Source organism: Sarcophilus harrisii, chromosome 2, assembly GCF_902635505.1.
Source record: "Sarcophilus harrisii chromosome 2, mSarHar1.11, whole genome shotgun sequence".
Classification (NCBI taxonomy): Eukaryota; Metazoa; Chordata; class Mammalia; order Dasyuromorphia; family Dasyuridae; genus Sarcophilus; species Sarcophilus harrisii.
In genome coordinates this window covers 434722907-434728587 of record NC_045427.1, presented here as the reverse complement: position 1 = coordinate 434728587, position 5681 = coordinate 434722907, and positions in this window count along the sequence as shown.

The window sequence follows — 5681 nt, the reverse complement described above, 5'->3', positions numbered from 1 at the left end:
GGCGGGGGCGGGGCCTTGGAGGCGGAGCCACGAATCGGAGAAGCCTTATTGGATGGGAGAAGCATCCGAGGAATTGACGTGGGAAAAATAGTGGAGGATGGAGACCCGTGGATGTAGAGAATAATAATAATAATAATAATAATATCGTGCTAAAGCTCTAATGCTTTACAATTATCATTTAGTTGTTGCTCAGTCTTTTTTCAGTTGTGTCCGACTCTTACCCCATTATTATTATTTTTTTTGGGGGGGGGTTCTTGGAGTGATTTGCCATTTCCAGCTCATTTTACAGATGAGGAAACTGAGGCAAACAGGGTTAAATGACTTGGCCAGGCACACAGCTAAAAAGCATCTGAAGCCAAATTGGAACGCAGGTTTTCCTGATTCCAGGCCCTGGGCTACTTAGCTGCCGAAACCCATGATATATAGCCTTACAGCCCGTTTAATCCGGTCCAATTTTACAGATGAGAAAATAGGTCCCAACAGAGAAAATTACCTCTCCAAGGGCACGTAGGTAGGCAGAAAACTAGGCCTGGTAGAGTGATATGACCTTGAGGAAGAATAATCGACTTACAAATATAGAAGGTTTTGAATTTTCTTTTTTAGGATCTTGAGAATCAACATTTTATTCACAACTTCGGTATCACCTTCTCCAAACCAAAAACCATTCTCCTTAGCAGAAAAACAGCAGCAGCACAAGAGCTGCTTCTCTAAATTGTTTGTTGTCATTGTCCCAAGAACTCAAGGCGGCACGTTTTCTTCCTTTTCTTTTTCCAATGTAACAGACCGTTTTTCTTGTCTCTTTTCTTAGCATTTGTCACTAAACTATTAAGAAACTAAATATTTTTCTTCTCTTTAAATTTATTTTTATTTTGTCATAATAGATTTGTGTTGACATCTTGTCTTTATGTTGTCACCTAGATTTTCCCTTGTAACCCTTCCCTCTCAGAGAGCCATTCCTTATTTACAAAGAATTTTCTTTAAGAAAAAAAATTTAAATTCAGCAAAACTTCAAAAAATCGGCACATGCAATATTTTACATGCTGCATTCCCCTTTCCCCTTGCTAAGAAGCAAGAAGAGATGTCTTCTCATATCTTTCTTCTGGGACAAAACTAATTCTTTATACTGTGTATACTTTTACGAGATACAGTTTCAGTTATTTTCTGGTGATTGTTTTTCCCATTTACATTTTTGCAATTGTTGGATGTATTGTTTTCCTTGCTCTGCTTAATTCTTCATCAGTCTTTCCATTTGTTGACTGAAATTTTTTAAAATTCATTTTGAATTTAAATACAAAAGATACCAAAAAAAGAACATTTTCATGTACATAGCATGGCATAAAAAGGGGATTAAATATAAAACCATGAATTTCCATTTCATACCATTTAGTATTTTTTAAAATAATAAAGATTCCAATAAGTAAGATTACACATAATTTTCAAGGCTACTCTGTTTTTCTGTGCTTTCTCCTAAATTTTCTTTTGTTCTCTGCTATGTACTTTTTAGTTTTTTCCTCCTCCCCTTACTGCCCTGCCCTTGAGAAGGCCACCTTTAAACACAAATATGCATCTATTTATAAAACCATACTATATAGACATCTATTTATCCATTCTTTTTCTGCAGGTGGATAACTTAGGTCATTTGTTGCTGATTTGAGTATTTGTAATACTCAAAATGACTTTTTTTTTTTTTACAATATTTTTTATTTTTCAAAATACATACAAAGATAGTTTTCAACATTCACCCTTGCAAAACCTTGTATTCCAAATTTTTCTCCCTCCTTTCCCCCTACTCCCTCCCCTAGAGAGCAAGCAATACAATATAAGTTAAACATGTGCAGTTCTTCTAAATATATTTCCATGTTTGTTATGCTGCACAATAAAAATCAGATCAAAAAGGGGAAAAATGAGAAAGAAAAAAAAAACAGGCAATCAAACAAGAACAACAAGAAAAGTGAAAATACTATGTTGTGCTCCACATTCAATCCTCCATAGTCCTCTCTCTGGATGCAGAATGGCTTAGTTTTTAAAACAATATTGCTGTTACTGTCCACAATATTCTACTCATTTTACACTTCATTATTTTGTTCAAGTCCCAGTTCATCATTTCTTTTAGCACAGTCATATTTCATCATCCATTTGTTTGCTGTTCAGTTGTTTTTCAGTCATGTATCTACTTTTCCATGACCCCATGTGTGGGGTTTTCTTGGCAAGGATACTGAAGTGATGTGCCATTGAGTCAAGTAGGCTTAAATGCCTTGCCCAGGTTCCCACAGCTAGTAAGTGTATGAAGTCACATTTGAACTCAGAAAGATGAGTCTTCCCATCTCCAAGGCTAGCTATTCATTGTGTCACCTGGCTGCCCCTAGTCGTTCCATATTTCTTTGTATTATTTATCAGGTTCATCATATTTTATAGGAAGTTAAGTGAGCCAGTGGATGGAATGCTGTGTGTGAAGTCAGAGAAATCTGAAATCATAATTTCACTTTAGTAATATTGTATTACGTAAGTTTTGGGGGAGGTTGAAATGAGAGACTTATGAAGTGAACAGAATGAAGTGAACAGAAGCAGGAAAATATTAAACACTGTAATAATACTATTATAACAGTAATCAATGTGAAAGACTTAGCTACTCAATCAAAACAATAATCCAAAACAATTCCAAAAAACTCATGATGAAAAGGTCTATCTCCCGAGAAAGAGAACTGATGAACTCTGAATGCAAATTGAAGCATATTTTCTTTAACTTTATTCTTCTTGTTTCCTGTTCCCTACCACATGACTTCATATGTATAATGGGTATCAGATTTCATGCCTTCTCAAAGGGTGGGGGAAGGGGTAAAAGGAAATTATTTGCACTTGAAAATAAAAATTAAGGAAAAAAAGGAAAAATCATTTTAAGAGACAGTTTATGTTAAATAAAATTGAACTGCCTGTTATGTGTGGGTGGGTAGTATGTATGTGTATCTGGGATTACAAAACAAATTAGATAATCAAAAATAAAGAAAAAAAAAGCAAAAGAAATTGAAAAGGGAGAGGAGAATAATCCAGTTTAGAGTGTTAATGAAGTTAGAGGGATACAGACAAGTGGGAAATGATGAGTTAACTATACTGTATCCCTTCTTAAATAGAGGACCTGTAGGAATTTTCTAGTAACTGTTTTTTACCTTTCTTTGGGTATTTGATACTTAAGTATTGTGCCTAGCACATACATATGAGGTAAGTACTGTGCCTAGCACATAGATATGAGGTAGCAAGGTGATACACTGGATAGAGTATCAAGTCTTGAGTCAAATACACTCATCTCCTTGAATTCAAATCTAGCCTCAGACACATATCAGCAGTGTGATCCTGGGCAAATCCTTCAACCCTTTTTACTTCAATTTCTTGTATATAAAATTACTGCATAAGGAAATGGCCATATATGTTTACCAAGAAAATCCTAAATGGGGTCACAGAGAGTGAGACACAAGCAAAAAGAAAACAAACACAAACACACACACAAAAAGACAACAACTGGAACATAGTGGGTGCTTAATAAAGGTCTATTGATTCAGTGACTGAATAAAATTAGATCTGTTATGACATCCTTCAAGGAATCTTGTTTATCCTTTATCCACGCCAGTCAGAAGGAGAGAAAGTCCTCAGAGGCAGTTGATACTGAGCAGGTGGTAGTTTCAGACATTAAATGAGAGAATAAATATTTTTGGGGAGTCACAAATGCTATGCAATGTAGTATCCAAATAGAAGATATTCTGGGTCTCCTACTACAAGGGAATCTCAGACAGCATCTGTTGTAGGGATTATGATTTGCCCCAAATTGAATAGGTAGGAAGTACCAGGTCCCTTGATTCTAGACCATTGCTCTTTCCACTATGCTATCTTGTCACCTCCTATCCCTTATAGGTGGTGAGACAGTTTCTCCTCTACCTGTCTTCTTAAACTCCAAGTTAGAGGCATATATACCAAGGAGGAAAACAGAGAAAATGGTCATATATATAGAAAAATACTTATAGTATGCCCTTTTTTAAGTAGCAAAGAACTAGAAACTGGAACTAGAACAGTGAGTGCTTGTCAATTGGAGAGTGGCTGAACAAATTGTGGTACATGCACATAAAGCTATGCCACTGGATCATGAGAAATGATTAAAACAAAAGATTCAGAGAAAGCTGGGAAGACTGATCTTAAGAAAGGAAGAACAAAATAAGCAGAACCAGAACACATTCCACAGCCACAACAGCATAAAGGAAAACAACACTCAAAGAATTTAGAAAGATGATATATAGCAGTGACGAGAAATGGTTACAGATTAACGGGACAAAATGTTTTGTTTTATTTGAATACACTAATTTAGAGTGACAGAGAGCTGAACTTAGAGTCAGGAAGATCTAGACTTGAAACTTGTATTTAGGAACTTGCTAAACATATGACTGTGCACAATTCTAATCTCTGAGTCTCCATTTTCTCATCTGTAAAATGGAGATAAAGGCTCCTATCTTAATGTTCTTGTGTGGCTCAAAAGAATTTGTATAAAGTGCTCTATAAACTTTAAATCCATATAAAAATGAGAGCTACTTATTATTTGTTTATAAGGAAGGGCTCTGTTAAGGAAGTCAATAGGAAATGACTTAAAAAAGAAAATTGCATCAAACATTTAAAAAATGAAATTGGATGAAAAAGTCAGTCATGAGTGTTCTCTCTGCAAATGACATTGATCTCCCTAAACAACTCCCATTTTTTAAACTCATCCAAATCTTCTCTTTGTCTTTGGAATTCCATTCCTGAGATTTTGACATACCTGCTACACTGACTTCACCTAAAGGCTTTTATTTTATGGATTATCACACAGCCTTTTTGAATCTCTTGAAATCTTCATGTTATGCCTAATGTGGAAATGTTTTGCATGACATCATGTATGATGGGTAATTCTATTTCTAGCCTTCTCAATGAGTGGGGGAAGTGATGGAGTAAGGGAATTTGGAACTGAAAATTAAAATTAAAAATTAAAAACTGAATCTTCAAGTTAGTCTGTTCCCAGCTTTCCTCTTATCTTTAGGAATTTTGAGATGGAGAGGAGCCACTTCCCTATAGGGTTATCATCATTTCTACTTTAGGTTTACCAACCACTCCATGAGGTAATCAAGAATTGGAATCAAGTCCTCTCCCTTTGTGACTTCCTTCAGTTTCTGAAGAAAAAAATTATCCTTAAGACAATCCAGGAAGGGATTTATTCAGAAATTAGGAAGATGCAGTTATGAAAGACGGGGTCTCAGGCTCCTGCCAGGCTGGCTGTATGGCTGAGCAAGTTACCATCTCCCGGTGCCCCCAGAAAATTCCCCTAGACCATAAGCTGTACGGAAGGTCTAGTCTATAATAGCAGAGAAAATATCCTTTCAGAAAGTTCCTACGTTCCTTCAAAAAAAAAAAGTGTACTTGGCTCTTCTACTAATCTGTAAACAGCTTATTACCTCATGGAGAAATTGTTAAAACCTAATTTAAGGATGAGATCAGTAGAAGCTGTCATGATTATTCATGAAGCTTCTGCTAGGCCTTCCCCATCTAGAGGCAGTTCCACTGCACAGTAGCCTCCTTATCTCCCTTCCCTTCTCCCTACCCCTTACTCCTTCACTCCCCTCTATCCCAGGATTTAGGAAATCCAGCATTTCTCTAAGGAGCTTGTTTCA